Raw genomic sequence first — 19,087 nt, 5'->3', positions numbered from 1 at the left:
CCTTCCCTCTGTATTTTCATACTGATTGTGGTATTGTTCTTCACTTCCTGTCCTCGAGTCTTAGGTTGCACGGCAATAGGCTGCTGAGCAGCCGTGCCATCTCAGCTCATGAGATGATGATGAGTGAAGTGATCCTTTCTGTATCAGTAGGTGTTTCCCATTACTATCTAATATGGAAAGGGTTTGACCCAGCCTCTAAAGCATCTGGTACAGTATAGATAGAATCTGGTAGAGCAGGTGTTACATTCAAACTGGCTGTGCATATATTCTCAGCAAGTGTTAATGCTGTAGGACCTTTGGATAAAAAAATTCTGTATAATGTAGCAGTCTCACTCAGCCTTTTATTCCAAGATTGACATCCATAACTCTCATCCCATGCTCCCCTTTTCTCAAGGAACCAGAAGTTTATACCTGTGGATCAGACTCGGGCAGTTCTGATACTGCAGTATCGACATACCTTAAGTTTTTCCATGCCTCAGTTTCCCAGCTGTAAAATAAAGAGACCAATACTTTCATACCTCATAAGGGTATTGTGAGGATTAATATAGTGAAGGTTGTGAGATGCTCAGACATTGTGATAATATAAGTACCTTAGTTAAAATCTGTTTTGTCCAACAGTGAATATTATCATAAAAATAGGTGATATACCAATCTCCTAGCACTAGAAGGGACCTTGAAAGGTCATTGAGTCCAGCCCCCTGCCTTCACTAGCAGGACCAATTTTTGCCCCAGATCCCTAAGTGGCCCCCTCAAGGATTGAACTCACAACTCTGGGTTTAACAGGCCAATACTCAACCCACTGAACTATCCCTCCCCCAATATTAGGCCAAATTGATCCCAGGTATAACCTCAACAAAAATGAAATTACAACAGGGATGAATATGTGTCCCTAGTTTTGGTAAAAATAAATAAATAAATAAGTAAAAAAGCATCTGGTTGGATTCATACTCACTAACACTGGCTTTAAGCAGCCAGCCTTCAAAGCACAGCTAATCCCCGGCAGAAATGAGAACAATATCCCTGCAGATTCTTTTTTAGGGGGGAAAATAAACCTCTGCAGAGTTCCATTGAGCTTTGTTATTAATGTGCCTGCTTACACTCCCTGACTGGGACAGCCACACATCTAATCTAAGCTGTATTGCTCAAGCATTAGGCATCTTAGTAGCTGCGTATTACATTGACAGACTACTGCCCTGCTGACTCAGAAAGATTAAAATATTTGCCAGTGTGTTTTATCTCTTCCATTTTGTTGTTGAGCTCTGACAAATAGGAGCTAGTAATAACTTTGCATCAGTTCACAGAAAAAAATAGCATGTGGGTACTCAAGAGATGGGAAATGTCCAGCTGTTGATTGTCTGATGATGTGGTCAGTGCTCTCCATGTAGGGTGACCAGATGTCCCGATTTAATAGTGACAGTCCCAATTTTGGGGGCCTTTTCTTATACAGGCACCTATTACCCTCCAGTCCTGTCCCAATTTTTCACACTTGCTATCTGGTCATCCTATCTCCATGGAATATGTCTTCCAGTCTATTCTTTATACTGTGTTCCTGATTGTAGTAGCTGAGAACCTTCTAGCAGAGCATTAAGCCACGGGACTACACAACAGACACTTGGTGGTTTGTTCTCTCCTCTGCTCCCAAGAGGGAGAAGCTTGTGGAGTGGAGTGTCTTGTTTTGGCAAGGTTGTTTTTTTGTTTGCTTGTTTTGTTAAGTATTCCCTTTGTTATGCACTTGGAGGAAAGAAGGCAAGGTCACAGAAATGCACCTTGCTCTTGGAACAGAAAGTGGGGAGGGTTGTGATCGTCCTTAATTGCTGGGAAAGTTCCTTTTTCAGTCTTGCACCACCCTGGAAAAGCTTCTATAACCTGCAGAGATGAACTTTACTCCTACAGCTGAGAGTTCCTTTGGCCAGAGGAGCTAAGCTCTTGACCAGTCTTCGTCCCGAAGCTAGTCAGTGTCTCATTCATTTTCTTATACCTAGGTGCCCATAGGGTAATAACTACAAACGGGAGCCAGTCTCCAGGGGCGGCTCCACGAATTCCGCCGCCCCAAGCAGGGCGGCGCGCTGTGCTGCTCGCGCTGCCGGGCGCCGGTCCTGCACCTCAGCGGGACCTCCCGCAGATGTGCCACTGGTCCCGCGCCTACGGTGGAGCTTCTGCAGGCATGCCTGCGGGAGGTCCACAGGAGCCGCGAGACCAGCGCACCCGCCGCAGTCATGCCTGCGGGAGGTCCGGTCGTCCCGCGGCTCCGTTGGACCTCCCGCAGGCATGACTGCGGAAGGTCCGCCGGACCCGCCTGCCGCCCTCCCATTAAAATGCCGCCCCACGCGCGCGCTTGGCACGCTGGGGTCTGGAGCCGGCCCTGCCAGTCTCTGATGTAGACCTGTGCAAACTATTGACAGCAGGGCTGTCTCTAGGGGCGTGCGGGGTCCTGGACATAGGCACTGAGTTTCTAATCTGCTGGGGTGTGCTGCCCCCTGGCTCCGCCCAGGCCCCGCCCCCACTTCTCCCCTTCCCCCAAGGCCCCAGCCCTGCCTCTTCCTGCCCCTGCCCCACGTCTTCCCCACTCAGTTCCGCCCCCTCCCCCGAGCACGCTGCGCCCTCGCTCCTCTCCCCTCCCCCCCAGCACCTCCTGATGCCACGAAACATCTCACCTGCAGCAGGCAGTAGGCACTGAGAGGGAGGGGGAGGTTCTAGTAGGGTGGCTCCTCCTCTCCCCCCCGACCCGCCTGCTGCTCGCCTCCCTGTTCACCACCTCATCCCACTCACCTAGCCACTGCCTCACCTCCCTGCTAGTGGCCCCCGCCCCCAAAGAATGGGCCCTGGGGAGGTTGCCCCGATTCACCATACCCAAGTGACAGCTCTGATTGACAGCCAACAGTTTTATTCATTAAGGGTCATAGACTCATAGACTTTAAGGTCAGAAGGGACCATTATGATCATCTAGTCTGAACTCCTGCACAAAGCAGGCCACAGAATCTTACCCATCCACTTCTATAACAAACCCCTAACCTATGTCTGAGTTATTGAAGTCTTCAAATTGTGGTTTGAAGACCTCAAGCGGCAGAGAATCCTCCAGTAAGTGACCCGTGCCCCACGCTGCAGAGGAAGGCAAAAAAACCACCAGGGCCTCTGCCAATCTACCCTGGAGGAAAATTCCTTCCCGACCCCAAATATGGCAATCAGCATGTGGGCAAGACTCACCAGCCATCACCCAGGAAAGAATTCTCTGCAGTAACTCAGATCCCATCTCATCTAACATCCCATCACAGACCACTGGGCATACTTACCTGCTGATAATCAAAGATCAATTGCCAAAATTAGGCTATCCCATCATACCATCCCTTCCATAAAGCTATCAAGCTTAGTCTTAAAGCCAGATATGTCTTTTGCCCCCACTACTCCCCTTGGAAGGCTGTTCCCGAACTTCACTCCTCTAATGGTTAGAAACCTTTGTCTAATTTCAAGTCTAAACTTCCTAGTGTCCAGTTTATACCCATTTGTTCTTGTGTCCACATTGGTGCTAAGCTTAAATAATTCCTCTCCCTCCCTAATATTAATCCCTCTGATATATTTATAAAGAGCAAGCATATTCCCCCTCCACCTTCTTTTGGTTAGGCTAAACAAGCCAAGCTCTTTGACTCTCCTTTCATAAGAAAGGTTTTCCATTCCTCGTATCATCCTAGTAGCCCGTCTCTGAACCTGTTCCAGTTTGAATTCATCCTTCTTAAACCAGAGCCCAGAACTGCACACAGTATTCCAGATGAGGTCTCACCAGTGCTTTATATAACGGTACTAACACCTCCTTATCTTTGCTGGAAATACCTCGCCTGGTGCATCCTAAAACTGCATTAGCTTTTTTAACGGCCATATCACATTGGCAGCTCATAGTCATCCTGTGATCAACCAATACTCTGAGGTCCTTCACCTCCTCTGTTACTTCCAACTGATGTGTCCCCAATTTATAACTAAAATTCTTATTATTAATCCCTAAATGCATGACCTTGCACTTTTCACTATTGAATTTCATCCTATTACTCCAGTTTACAAGGTCATCCAGATCTTCCTGTAGGATATCCCGGTCCTTCTCTGTGTTAGCAATACCTCCCAGCTTTATGTCATCCGCAAACTTTATTAGCACATTCCCGCTTTTTGTGCCAAGGTCAGTAATAAAAAGGTTAAATAAGATTGGTCCCAAAACTGATCCCTGAGGAACTCCACTAGTAACCTCCTTCCAGCCTGACAGTTCACCCTTCAGTACGACCCGTTGTAGTCTCCCCTTTAACCAGTTCCTTATCCACCTTTCAATTTTCATATTGATCCCCATCTTTTCCAATTTAACTAATAATTCCCCATGTGGAACCGTGTCAAATGCCTTACTGAAATCGAGGTAAATTAGATCTACTGCGTTTCCTTTGTCTAAATAATCTGTTACCATCTCAAAGAAGGAGATCAGGTTGGTTTGGCACAATCTACCTTTTGTAAAACCATGTTGTAATTTGTCCCAGTTACCATTGACCTCAATGTCCTTAACTACTTTCTCCTTAAAAAATTTTTCAAAGACCTTACATACTACAGATGTCAAACTAACAGGCCTATAGTTACTCGGATCACTTTTCTTCCCTTTCTTAAAAATAGTGTAAGCAGAGTCAGGATGAGCTCTACCCTGACATCTGATGGTAAATTGTGGGGAGTGTGGAAAGAATCTCAAGTATTTGCATTGGCATTTCAGTTATTTGCATTGGCACTCCCATCCCACTTAGCATAGCACACAGCAGACTGGGATGGTTATTTTCACAGCTGTGGGATCCCCAATTTCTTTGTTATTGGAGCAGGAGAAATAAAATGTTGTCACCCTGATTAAGTAAATGAGGAACTACAAAACTGTCTTATGATAAAGGGTTTCATTATCAACTAAAACTTGCTAGACAAGGGACATGGGTTCCAAAACCCAGTGAATTGAGAGAGGCTGGGGATAGGTATCTGTACTTGGTGGTGCAGGTGCCTTGTGTGAGCTAGAAGCACCAGTTCCACCTATGCCTCTCTCCACTGTGGAATGTCAGAGTTAATTTTTTGATTCCCTTAAGAATCTAGATACAGGTTACTGAGCTGAACTCACTTTGGACTAGTGGTGCACTGGCACTGGGGCTCCCCTACTGTGAGTTGAAATCACTAAGAGCTGAAATCACTAAGAGCTGGAATTGCTGAGCTGAGAGCACTGAGTACTGTACTAACTAGTGGGGGAGCCTGAAGCTATACTGCAGAGCGGAGTGGAGCAGTTCGTGGAGCCACGGAGTGAGTGGAGCCGAGCAGTTTGTGGGTATGGCTGGTGGACCAGAGCAGCTGGCAGAGCGGAGCAGTTGTGGGACGGGTGGAGCGGCCCACGTAGCGAGCGGAGTGGAGCAGTTTGAGAGGACGGCTGGAGGAGTGGCACAGCTGGTGGAGTGGAGCCAGTCATGGTGAAGGCTGCAGCAGAACTCCATGAAGAGGCAGAGCAGTCGGCTCTGGCTCACGTAAGGTGCCCCTTAACACCCTGTGTGTGCCCCCCCCATTTCCACCCAGGCTCAGGGGGGGTTAAAACTCTGCAGATAAACTTTTGAACTCTGGGGTGGCACTGACCAAAGACAGAGACTTTTGGGTTGTTGGACTTTGGGGTGATTGGACTTAAGACCCTAAGGGGGAAAGGACAGTGCCAAATGTACTTGGAGGTGGGTTTTTTTGCTTATGGTTTGTGTATAGTCCTGTTTGTGGTGTCTCTCCAATGTGATGCCGCATTGTTTCCCTCCTTTATTAAAAGGATTTTGCTACACTCGGACTCTGTGCTTGCGAGTGGGGAAGCATTGCCTCCTAGAGGCGCCCAGGGGGGTGGTGGTATGTAATTGGCCCAGGTCAGTGGGTGGGGGCTCGAGCCAGTTTTGCATTGTGTTATTGACACGGAACCCCTGGATACTGAACCCGGCCCTTGTTGCTGCCAACTCAGAGGGGCAGAAGGGTTACAATAGGAACTATGTTAGCAATTCTCCAGTCGTACGGTACAACCCCTGAGTTTACCGATTCATTAAAAATTCTTGCTAATGGGCTTGCAATTTCATGTGCCAGTTCCTTTAATATTCTTGGATGAAGATTATCTGGGCCCTCCGATTTTGTCCCATTAAGCTGTTCGAGTTTGGCTTCTGCCTCAGATGTGGTAATATCTACCTCCATATCCTCATTCCCATTTGCCATCCGTCCATTATCCCTAAGCTCCTCATTAGCCTTATTAAAGACTGAGGCAAAGTATTTATTTAGATATTGGGCCATGCCTAGGTTATCCTTAACCTCCATTCCATCCTCAGTGTTTAGCAGTCCCACTTCTTCTTTCTTTGTTTTCTTCTTATTTTTAAGTTTTATTCATTAAGGGTCAGATTCTGCTCTTGTTGAAGTCAAGGCAAAACTGCTATTGACTCCAATGGGACAGGATTAAGCCCTAAATTTAGCCCACTGCCTGTTAGCAAACTGCTTGCAAGCATATGATAATCTCCACCAATTTTCTCACTAAACTAGTGGTTTGGGCCTGATTCTTCACTCCCACTTATCTCATGTCATCACTGAAACCAATGCAAAGTGGGTCCAAAACACAAAACTATTACAAGTTTGTGGTGTTGCACACTCACTTTCCACAAGCCCATGAGTACCATGGTGCAGTGATGAAGCAGGCCCTTCCTCCGAACATAAACTGTTTGCTTCTAGTGTAGCCCCCAGGACTCTTTTTGCAATCTGAAACTGTTTGGGTTGGACAAATGGTTCACAGAGTATGTTTCTGCACATAGATATTTGTGCATTTCAGGAGTGCTGAGTGTCTGGTGTTAAATCTCCCACTGAGCGCTAAGAACAAGAGGCAGCTGGAATAATCTTCTCAAATGAGGCACATTTTGAATGCATTATTTATAACACAACTTCAGGGAGGAAATTGTTTTTCTTCTCAGACAGTTAAACACCATTTGGCTATGCAGGGCACCTCCCATTACCTGCTGAGTTAAGTTAGTATGTTGCAAAATTTAAAATATAACTTAATTTATTATGATTAACCATCGCGTGACGAGGAAGCAGTCCCAGCATTGTAGCTTCTAGCTCTAGTTTACCATTGCAATTATTTCTTTTCCCTGGAGAACAGTAATATTTGTATAGCTCCATGGGGTTTTTTTCCCTTCCTTTTTTATTGTTTGATTGTGTGCAAGGGTGGGAGTATTAATATCTTTTTATATTTTTCTCCCACTTGGCATTTATTTTCACATAGTCTAGTCTTTATAAATTTAAGTATTGCACATGTTTGGCTGTTTGAAAAATAATGAGAAATAAATTAAAATAAAATAAATAAATGAAAAAGACCCTCCCTTAGTTTACTCCAACGGTAAAAGAGCTTCCCTTGATGAGGATATAATGAAGACTCAGCCGCTAACGGCTCTGTATACTGCTGCACAGTTATAGAGGGTTCCTAGTCTCTAAACAAGATGTTTGTATTGCTGTGGTCAAGCCATACTTTGACTCCAGCTGGTGGTGCAGCCATATCAGCTTGCTCGTCCTATGGGACTTTTACTGCCTTCCTACTGATCTCCCAAGGGTGAAATTCTGGAAGACAAGAGAAAGCCAGAGTTATCAGCCTTTCTGTGGATGTTCTGCATGTGCCCTAAGTGGAGATACAAAATCCATCCCAACCCCACGCTACAGGTCATAGGTAGGAATAGCTGTCGTTAACCCTTTGTGACCACTGTGTGGTGGTATCACGCTATTGAGTTCATAGACTGCAGATACAGTGGTCCCTCCCGAGGCTTCCCCCCCTCCAAGTCCACCTCCTTGGTGTTCAGGAGAAGTGGAGTGCCCCTGTCTCTGCAAATCGCTTTGCATGGGTAGACCACAAAGGGATGGATTTCACCTTCAACACAATGCAGTTATCACCTTACTTCACCTTTCAGAGCACTTTTCGGCACACTCCACCCTGTCTCCCATATGTCACTTATTGCCCCCTCCGTCCCGATTGCCCTGTTTTAATCTTGGCTTCTTCTCTGATCCTCCTCCTCATCCCTACACATAACACACTACAGTTAGCGGTCACTGCCATGTGTGATCTGCCCCATACTCTCCTTTCCTTGCTCCCAATGACACCCAACCCTTTCTCTCCCCTTAACTCCTGCTGCACGGTCCCTAGTTCATGACTGGATCCCAGAAACCAAAGATGAAAAGACATTTCAAGTCCTCTAGTCCAGTGGTTCTCAACCTTTCCAGACTACAGTACCCCTTTCAGGAGTTTGATTTATCTTCATTCCGATTCAATTACTTGACCTCATTTAAACAAACAGATTGTATAAAATCGAAAACAAGTGCACACACACTAAACACATTAAATCCACGGCGCACGTTCCACGGCGGTCGAGGCTTCGGAGCGTTGCACTGTGTACTCCACTGCGGTAGCTATTTGCGCCTAGTTCAGCGTCCCGCCGCCTCCCCGTCCCTTGGTTCTTCCGGGTTGAGATGAGTGCCTGATGGGGCAAAAATCATTGTCGCGGGTGGTGGTGGGGGTAATCTGGTGTTTCCTGGTCACTTCTGGGGGTGGGTGGGTGGGTGGGGTGGTGGGGGTGCGGTGATGCCGCAGACACATGCTTTGACCACCCTGACACTGTTTTTGACAGCAGAAGCCAGCCAGCTCAGCAAAGACTGCAGGAACTGGAAGGCGACTGAGTCCGGATAGCTTGAGCGTCATTTCCATCTCCAGTCCTCCATTTGCTTTTTTCTTGCGCGCTTGTCACGCGCGCAGCGCTGAGCTGGCGTTGCTTTTGATTTTTTTTTTTTTTTTTTTTTTTTTAATTTTAATCTGATAGACAGATAGAGCTGATTTTGCAGACGATCAGACCGCATCATGTCCATCCATCCGCATTCTTTATTTTTTTTTTTTTTTTTTTTTATTTGCACATGATTTGCCTCTGCTCTGAGCTCCAGGAAAGGCAAAAAAAAATAAAAGGGCTTTTTTTTTTCCTACCTACCTGGCCACCGCACTGCAGATTTCTGTCCAGCTGTCCAGAGCGTGGTGTGGTGAGTGGTGCACCAGGCCAACATAGGCGAATACGATCCGCCACCACTAAACTAACCTACGGATATGGTAATTCTACTAGCGCCTCTCCTCTCGTTAGGGAGAGGAGGAGGAGTTTAAAAAAAGAGCCCTTTATACCGATATAAAGGGCCTCTCAGTGTGGACGGGTGTGGCGTTAAAACGGTTTTACGCTCCTAAAACCGGTTTAAACGCCTAGTGTAGACCAGGCCTTACCTACCCCCATGTTTCACCACACTTAAAAACTACTTGCTTGCAAAATCAGACATAGAAATACAAAAGTGTCACAGAACATTCTTATGGAAAAATTGTTTACTTTCTCATTTTTACCATATAATTATAAAATAAATCAATTGGAATAGAAACATTGCACTTACCTTTCAGTGTACAGTCTATAGAACAGTATAAACAAGTCATTGTCAATATGAAATTTTAGTCTGTACTGACTTCGCTAGTGCTTTTTATGTAGCGTGTTGTAAAACTAGGCAAATATCTAGATGTGTTGATGTACCCCGTGGAAGACCTCTGCGTACCCACAGGGGTACATGTACTCCTGGCTGAGAACCACTGCTCTAGTCCGTTCTCTGCACAGCCAGGCTTTTCCCCTGCAGCGTATACTCCTGTTCTCAGCTCATTCCAGTTCTAAATGTCTCAAGTGTTTCTTCACCTACAAGACCCTTCACAACTCAGTCACTCACTGCTTTTCCACCATTGTCTGTTATTATGTCCCCCCCACCCCCAGTGCTCCATCAGCGATGCCTACTAGTCCTACAAACATCTCCCAGCTTTCTTCCATACTGCTCCTTAGATAGGGAACATCCTCCTTGAACTAAGCCATGAGGCAAAAATACTTCCTTCAAAATCCATGTCTACTGTGATGCTCATAAAAGCAGACTTGGCAACAGCTGAGGAGAGCTGATATCGTTGTAGTTATTTAAAAGCCAGAATTCGTTTCAGATGATTCAGAACCATCAAGCTGTATGCACAGTTCACCTCTGTAACCTCAGGGTCCTCTTACCACCACCTTTGCTCTCGTTGTCCCCATCCTGCCTGTTGTTTGTTATATTTACAGCTTGCATCATGTTTGAAATTAGATCAAAAGTTCTTTGGGAGAGTGACTGTTTCTTCCTCTTTGCTTTTTCATGAAATAATACAGGGCCTGAGCCAAAACCCAGAAACATCAACAGAAGGACTCTCATTGATTCCAATGACCTGTGGATTCAGGGACATACTGCAGCCCTGATTCACACTGGACTTTGGACAGGGATGAGCGAGAGAGAGAGACATATATTATCAGTAACTGTCTGTTGCCTAAAGCATAAAAACTCTTTATAATAGGCAGTATAAATATTCCCCCTCCCCCGCATTAAAAATAACTTCCTTCAGAGACAGCTTGAGGAGCAACCAGAAAGGAAGACAAAAGACCATGTTAAAAGTTCACCATTCAAGCCCTGTGACCAAGTTTCAGCTTTCAAGTCATTCCAGTTTCCAGTTGAGCAAGGTCTTGTATTGCTGCTGTGCTATTACTCATTCAAAGTGCACAGGGGGAAATATATTTATCTTTCTGCTTGTAACATACTAAATTGTGCAAAGGGGAGGAACTTTGTCGTTTATGACCCCCATTCATATCAATCAAAGACAAAAGGAAATGATCCCAATATCTTATTTTAATGTTTTCGTTTATCTTGGAGTTTAGTTGTCATAAAAAGCATATGTTTAAAATGTCCTTTGGGGGTTACAGTCCCATAAACTCTTTTAACTCCGTGACATGCAGTAATGGAACTACCTCTACAAAGTACAGCAAAATGAGATTTTTTTTTTATTGTAATCATCAAATGGTTTGCCTCCAAGGTATTGATTGAATTATACATAAACCTGATGTGGTGCCATAAAAAAAGATGATAGTATGCTGGTTCAAAGCAAACAGTGGCTTGTAAAGATTAGTCTTAAAGAAAGAAACCTTAATTCTAACAGCATTTTGTACAACAGCAGTGGAACAAGTGGCATTATATGTAACTGAAGGAAATGTTAATGTAAGCCCTGCTAGGAAAATAATTGCTGCATGCATATGGTGTTGTGTTTACTGTAGATCTGCAACAGCTGAATGATTCTAAACAAGAAGATTAAAAATAATAAGAAGAAGAGATTTAGCTTGAACAGACTATTTCTGGTCTTCTCGGTAGTTCCACCAAGTAGAAAACGCAATCCTATCAACTAAGTAGGCTGTATGGCAAGAATTGTCATGTCTATGGAAAGTGCTTTGCATAATGGGGCCCCGATTTAATTATTTCTGTTTTTTTCAGATTCTGAATTTTGGTTCAGCCTATCTGAAAGTCAGGGTTCAGTTCTGAAAGACCCAAAGATATTTGAATCTGAGAGTTGGGGTTAGGCCCAAGTACTTAAACTGAAGTATAAAACCTTGGGACTGGTTCTTATGTTTATTGGGAGTGCATTTGAATATTTAATTTCTAATGCAAATCCAGCACTTCTGCATATGATTGTCCAGTATGACATATGCAAATACTCTGCATTTGCAGCTGTGGGACCTGGAGAGGGGCTTTCACGTTAAAACTGTGCTAATGGGATTGATAGGATCTAATTTAAACATATAAAATCCAGAATTCACAGTTGGGATCATTCTGCAGCAATTATAGGGGTCTAAAACCAGCACTGGGTAATCTTATTTATCACAGAGTTGTGCAACTCTCTCAAAATAAGATCAAAACCACAGAAAACTAGTTACTGGACTGGCTACAAATGTTATAGATTCATAAATTTTAAGGCCATATAGGATCATTATATCATCTACTCTGACTACATGTATAATATAGGGCATAGTAGATAATCTAGTTATGTCTGTATGGAGACTAATAACGTGCATTTCAGAAAAAGTATATCTTCCAGAAAGCCATCCAGTCTCAGTCTGAAGGCTTGAGTTGAAGATCTCAAGAGATAAAGAACCCACCACTTTCCTTGTAGTTTGTTCCAATAGTTAATCAGTCTTACTGTTGGGTTTTTTTTGTTTTTTTTTTTTTACCTATTTGTAATTTGAATTTGTCTGTCTTTAACTTCCAGCTATTGGTTCTTGTTCTGCCTCATGCAGGATAGGTCCAGGGTTAAAAAAAGAACTAGGTAAGTTCATTGAGGATAGGTCCATCAATGGCTACTAACCAGGATGGGCAGGAATGGTGTCCCTAGCCTCTGTTTGCCAGAAGCTGGGAATGGGTGACAGGGGATGGATCACTTGATGATGACCTGTTCTGTTCATTCCCTTTGGGACACCTGGCATTGGCCACTGTCAGAAGACATGATACTGGGCTAGATGGACCTTTGGTCTGACCCAGTGTGACCATTCTTATATTCTCTCCCTGCTAGGGTAAAGAGCCCTTTAGTAGCTGGTTATTTTCTCCACAAAACTTGAAACCCAGCCAAGCTTTGCAGGACTTTACGAGCCTTTCAGGGAAACCTAGGAGTTTTGTGAAAATTCTTCCCTATTTATCTAAGGTAAAAATGACACCACCACTCAGCTACCAATGCAATGGAAGCAGTACAAAATGTAGATACTTGACAATGTCCTTTGAGCTGAGAAAATTCTCCCCTGCCAACCCTCCCGAAACAGAGACATGTATATTTTCTCACAAACTCTGTGCACAGCCTAGTCCAGAGTCTGACTGAAGTGAACAAGTCAAAGACATCCTTTGAAAGAACTTTTTTGTATTATTATTGTTTTTGATCTAGTTGTGACATTTAGCAGGATTTTACTATTCACTCCAGGAATCTGGGGCTTGGGAAAGTGACAATTTGCCTCAGGCAGTCAGCTCCTGTCACCAATGCCCAGGATGATCAATATTTCACTTGCCCTTCACGTCAGCGAGTTTTCACAATCAACTGTAAAACTTTCCATACTTTTGAAAGCACTTAATCCAACAATGGGGATTAAAAGAAATATCAGATGACACGGAAAGAATGGAACAGCAGCTTCACTCAACAAACCAGCCAGAAAGGGGTATAAAGAGGGAATAAACAACCCCCCTCACGTACAAGAAGGTCACTTGTGGCTATTATCCACTGATCCACAATAGGTGGCAATGTAGCACTGTGTTGTCCCATACATCCTCCTAGATCTCCATAGCAGGCAAGGAGCACGTGAACAGTGCTCCTGTCTGTTGGAGGGTACCAGTATGAGTCTGGCTGTGGAACCGAAGCATAGGAAGTAGAGCTGTGCCGATAACCGATTTTCCTGTTTCATGGCCAAACTGAAAAATCCGGGGTGGGGAGGGAATCAGTTCATTTCAAACCAAAACTGTTTTTGTTTGTTTGTTTTTCTACCAAAACACAAAATCAAACCAACCAACCAAAATTCTTGGTGTCATTTTGAATCAAAATTTTTGTTTGGAAAATGACACTTCAAAACAACAACAAAAAAGTGTTGAAATGATTCATTCTGATATTTTTTGAAAACAAAACATTAAGATATTTCCAAGATTATTGTTCTGTCTATTCATCAGAATTTGGACTATTTGGGCTATTTGACCCAAATGCCTTTTTCAACAAGTTTACTATCTAATCTAATCTAATCTATCTCCCAGCTCTAGTAGGGAAGCAGCAGGGCTATATGATCACACCCCACATCTACCCTTTCCCCTTTACTGAAAGTGAGTAGTAGCAAGCTATGAACAAAAGCAAAAGGACCTGTTTGTTTTCATTGTCACAGTGAGGTCAATCTAAAGGCAAACAGCAAGAATAGGAATGAAAAGACTGCTCTTTGGTACAAGGCCCGTGTCTTTATATATGTTTGTATATCAACTAGCACAATGGGTCTCCAATGCAGATTATGGCCTCTGGGAAATACTGTGATATTAAAAAGATACTCTAAATGTTGGCAACTTTAATCATCTAAGGGGTTATTAACAGAGCTGAGCAAATAGTTCACAATGGATTTTATTGAATTTAGACTTCTTTTGCTGGTGAAATATCTGTTCACCGATTGAAAAATCCTTAAATGTATTCAGCACTCAAAATTATTTGACCATTTCTTTTTCAATTATTTTTTAAGCTTGATGGGAAAGACTTTTGAAAAGATGAATTTTGACCTTTAAATAGTGATTTCTACCATTTAAAAGCCTGAATGTAATTATATAGGGCCAGATCCTGAGCTGGTGTAAATGGGCATACATCTGTGGACTTCTTCAGAACTATGTTTAAAAAAAAAAAACAGCAGTGAATCTGGCCCACGATATTGGATAGTGCTGGTTGAAATGTTTCACATTTTGAAAAAAAAGATATATGGAAGGGGAAATGATATTTTTTCCTGGGCCATTCCATTACTGAATTATAAAGGAACTAGCGTTTGGTGTTCAAAAGATGGGGGATGCAAAGAAAATGTAACTTTTGTTACAACAGATTTGTGATTATAAACCTTAAATTGTAAAATAACCCTGTACTTCACAGATTCCCAGTGACTTCAGTGAGTGAGGCCCTCAGGGCCCTGTTTTCTCCTCCTAGTGGGTGCTGCTGCAGAGCGGACAGGGCCACTATGTCTTCAGTTCCTCCCTACCTTTTTCCCGGTGATTTGCTTCTGGAGGGAGCAAGGACTGAGCAGTTCCTATTCACAGAGACTATTACTGTGCTTTTCTACTGCATGTGCCATGGAAGTAGCTCTCTGCACACGACTCCTCTCACCTGATAGCGCAGCCCGAAGTGTTACACAGCATCCTATCATCATTACTCATTTGGCATCTATTTACAAACAAGAGCATCCATTAGGGCTAAACATCAGACGTCCTGTTCTGCATAAACTTCTGAAGAAGCTCAAAAATATAGGAAGGATGGTCTAAATAATTAAGCACTGGACTGGGTTCAAATCTTCTTGTGTAAGTTCAAAAAGGTAAATCATTCACTCTACCCTGTGCCTCAGTTCCCTGTATGTAAAATGGCAGGATGGCACTTTCTTACCTTACGGAAGTGCTGGGAGTGTAAAATCCAGTTGTGACTGTGTGGGGCGCAGATATTCCGATGATGAGGGTCAGAGAAGTACCTACATAGATAGAAGTGTAATTTTTTCTGGATGACCACAGTGAATTTTTACCCTTCCCCCCTCCTTTTTTTAAAAACACATAGAACTGGAAGGGAGGCACAGAAATCTGCTATCAAACAGATACCAACTCACTACCATGGTCTCAGAAGTTCAGTCAAACAACAACAAACTTCAGCTACTTTCTTTTCCTCAGTGAAAAAAAAAATGTTCAAACAGCATCCAATATGGCATTTTCCTTTATCAGTCACAAGTGACAATCCTAGGAACATAGAAGGCTGTAAAACAGGTAGTTATCTGCTTTTCCCAGAGGGGGTAAAGAAAATGTCTTACTCAGTGTATGACTCTCTGAAGGCAGGAATGTTCTTGCTTGCCAAAAGAACATAAGTTAAAGATTCTTACGAGATTTTATTTCAGCTCTTTAATGGCCTGTATTTAGCCCATGGAGTTCAATGCAATTAAAAAAAAATCCAAGCTATGGTGTGAACCAGTAGCATTTCCTTCTTTTAAAAAGTGAATTTAGAGACTGTGCCAAGCAGATAGATTTCATTCTCTAGGGCTGCTGAAATTCATCCCAGTCCATACAGCCTTGTGCATCATTTATGCTCTTCACCAGAGCATAATATAGTGCATATGGCCTTTTGCAACCTCTCTGTACTGTGGGCCAGGCAAAAGGAGTTTTACACTCACAGAATATGAGCAGCAGATGCCCGCCTGTCCATATGTACCAGACCAAACAGGGAGGGGCTATCTCCATTGGTGAAGTGGTCATTTAGTTTACAGGATCATTTACTGGTCTCTCAGAGACCTAATCGAGAGTTCTAATAAGTGCCATTTCTGGTAGTGGTACCAGTGCTGTGGATGTCCAACTAGAAATTGGCCCAAGAGAAATCCATTTCCCATTGGCCACCAAACTAGCACCCAACGATGCTATCTCATCTGTAGGGCACTAACTCCATGGATTGTATTTGAACCAGAGATAGGTCTCTTCTTTCTCATTACACCCTCTCGGATCTAGTCAGCTACCCATGACTTTCCTCTCCCCCATACAGTCTCATTTATGTAAGTGGGAGATTAGCAGGCAAATATAATTGTCATTAATAAAGAGGATTCCAGCTGAAACATCCATATTCTGGTTTGGGTAAGCACTGCCTAACGCACACACTGGCAGAATACTTTTAGCTACAATGCTAAGTTATTGACATATGGAGTTCAAGCAGGCTTTTACGCAGAATGGCATTTAAACTTTCAACCTTCAAGCAGAGACTCCAGGCTGCATCTAATTTAGCTTCCTACTTCTCTAATTTGTAACCAATACTTGATCTACTAAATGCCAGCATTCAGTTTGGAAGATGGCTGAAAAAAACCCCAGGTAACTACTGACCTTCTTAATATAGGAATAAGATAACTTTATTAGATTTAACATTCAGAGATCTATAAAGATTGGATTTTAAAGACCTATGTCTGTGAAAGAGGGGGGAAAACAAAATATCCGGACCAAACTGTGATAAGACATTGTATACGAAGTGATAGAAAAAAGAAATGATTGCCTCTTCCTTTCCTGGTCAGAAACAGAGAGGTGTCACATAGATCACTCTTGAAATATCTTTCCTGTAGGGTGTGATGACAGTTTGCTTCTCAGAAGGAAGCTTAGTCTCTAAAAGGACCTGAGAATTTTAAAATAAAAGAGTAACTATTGCATGCATTCCCTTTACTGCATGATGCGAGCTTGCAGGTTCTGCCTATAAACTGTGTAGGATTACTAATTACAGCTACATTTTTTAATCATTTGTCGTGAAGTATCCATTATTACACACTGCACAACAAATGGGCCCACTTGTGCTCTGTTTCACCTGTGCAAACCGGTTGTAAGGCCATTGAAGTCACTGGTGTTACACAGGCATAAAACCAAGTCAAGATCTCTTGATTGGTTAAAGATTCTATTACTGGAGTCTTCTGGGGTATGTCTACTCTGAAGGAAAAAAAAAACACACACCATGATAGCAAGTCTATCAACTTGGGCTTCTGCAATTGTGGTACAAATTGCTGTGTAGACATTCCTGCTTGGGCTGGAACTCAGGTTCTGAAATCTAGATAGGAAAAGACGGTTACTCACCGTTGTAACTGTTGTTCGTCGAGATGTGTTGCTCCTATCCATTCCAGTTAGGTGTGCGCGCTGCGCGTGCACGGCTCTTCGGAAGATTTTTACCCTAGCAACTCCGGTGGGTCGGCTGGGCACCCCCTGGAGTGGCGCCGCTATAGCACTAGATATATACCCCAGCCGACCCGTCCGCTCCTCAGTTCCTTCTTGCCGGCTACTCTGACAGTGGGGAAGGAGGGCGGGTCTGGAATGGATAGGAGCAACACATCTCGAAGAACAACAGTTACAACGGTGAGTAACCGTCTTTTCTTCTTCGAGTGATTGCTCCTATGCATTTCAGTTAGGTGATTCCCAAGCCTTACCTAGGCGGTGGGGTCGGAGTGAGACGTGGCAGAGTGTAAGACTGCTGAGCCGAAGGCTGCATCGTCTTGAGATTGTTGCACCAACGCGTAGTGGGAAGCGAAGGTGTGGACAGAAGACCAGGTGGCCGCTCTACATATGTCCTGGATGGGGACATGGGCCAGGAAGACAGCAGACGAGGCTTGTGCTCTCGTCGAGTGAGCGGTGAGGCGGCTAGCTGGCACATGAGCAAGCTCGTAACATGTCCGGATACAAGATGTTACCCAGGAGGAAATCCTCTGAGAGGAGACCGGCTTGCCTTTCATGCGATCAGCAACCGCTACGAATAGCTGGGGCGAACACCGGAAGGGCTTCGTCCGCTCTATGTAAAATGCGAGGGCCCTGCGGACGTCCAGGGTGTGAAGCTGTTGTTCACGACTTGAGGAGTGCGGCTTCGGGAAAAAGACCGGGAGGAAAATGTCCTGGTTTAAGTGGAAGGCCGACACCACCTTAGGGAGGAAGGCCGGGTGTGGTCGAAGCTGCACCTTGTCTCCATGGAAGATGGTATACGGTGGACCAACCGTTAGGGCACGAAGCTCGGAAACTCGTCTCGCTGAAGTTATAGCGACGGGGAAAGCCGTCTTGCATGACAGGTAGAGCAGGGAGCAGGTGGCCAAGGGCTCAAAGGGGGCTCCCATAAACTTGGCTAGAACTAGGTTCAAATCCCAGGACGAGGTAGGACGCCGTATCGGCGGGTACAAGCGGTCTAGACCCTTAAGGAAGCGGGAAACCATCTGGTTGGAAAAGATGGACCGTTCTCCTACGGCCGGTCGAAAGGCGGACACGGCGGCCAGGTGTACCTTCAAGGAGGAGACCGCGAGTCCTTGTTCCTTAAGGGACCAGAGGTAGTCCAGGATCGTAAGAATAGGGACCACGAAAGGATTAAGGCCTCTCTGATCGCACCAGAGTGCGAAACGCTTCCATTTCGCGAGGTAGGTTGAGCGAGTGGAGGGCTTCCTGCTTTCCATCAGGACTTGCCGCACCGCCGCCGAACAGTCACGCTCCGCGTGGGTCAACCATGCAGGTACCAAGCTGTAAGATGGAAGGACTGTAGGTCCGGGTGGCGGAGCCTGCCGAAGTCCTGCGTTATCGGGTCCGGCCATAATGGGAGGGGAATGGGATCCCGTACGGAGAGCTCGAGCAGCAGAGTGTACCAGTGCTGTCTCGGCCAGGCCGGAGCGACGAGTATGAGGCGGGCCCTGTCCCTCCGAAGCTTGAGTAGCACCCGATGTACGAGTGGGAACGGAGGGAAGGCATATAGTAGGTGATCCGTCCAGGAGCAGAGGAATGCGTCCGACAGGGAGCCTCGGGAGCAACCCTGGTAAGAACAGAACTGGTGGCACTTCCTGTTCTCTTTGGAGGCAAACAGGTCTATCTGGGGAAACCCCCACCTTCAGAAAATTGTGTGCTAAATACAATAAGAACCAGAGATAAGCTAGGGATGTGGAGGTCAAAGGAGCACTCCACTGTT

The 19,087-nt window shown here is 44.6% G+C and overlaps 1 long non-coding RNA gene across 3 annotated transcripts in view; it reads right to left on the bottom strand.

Annotated features, from left to right (window-relative positions):
- Positions 1-466: 466 nt before the first annotated feature.
- LOC120408319 overlaps positions 467-19,087 on the bottom strand; it is a 79,437-nt gene continuing 60,816 nt past the window's right edge. Inside the window, exons 5-8 of one of the 3 annotated variants that reach the window (XR_005600609.1) lie at positions 15,038-15,119; positions 14,765-14,821; positions 7,520-7,608; positions 467-487 (exon numbers count right to left, since the gene is read on the bottom strand). This is a non-coding gene — a long non-coding RNA (uncharacterized LOC120408319). Of the gene's footprint in view, positions 488-7,321; positions 7,609-14,764; positions 14,822-15,037; positions 15,120-19,087 lie in introns of those variants that run through there. The other 2 variants (XR_005600608.1, XR_005600610.1) reach the window with 2 other exon arrangements.

The sequence above is a fragment of the Mauremys reevesii genome, linkage group 6 (genome assembly GCF_016161935.1).
Source record: "Mauremys reevesii isolate NIE-2019 linkage group 6, ASM1616193v1, whole genome shotgun sequence".
NCBI lineage: Eukaryota > Metazoa > Chordata > Testudines > Geoemydidae > Mauremys > Mauremys reevesii.
The sequence above is the reverse complement of the archived record's forward strand: the minus strand, read 5'-3'. Positions and strand labels throughout refer to the sequence as shown.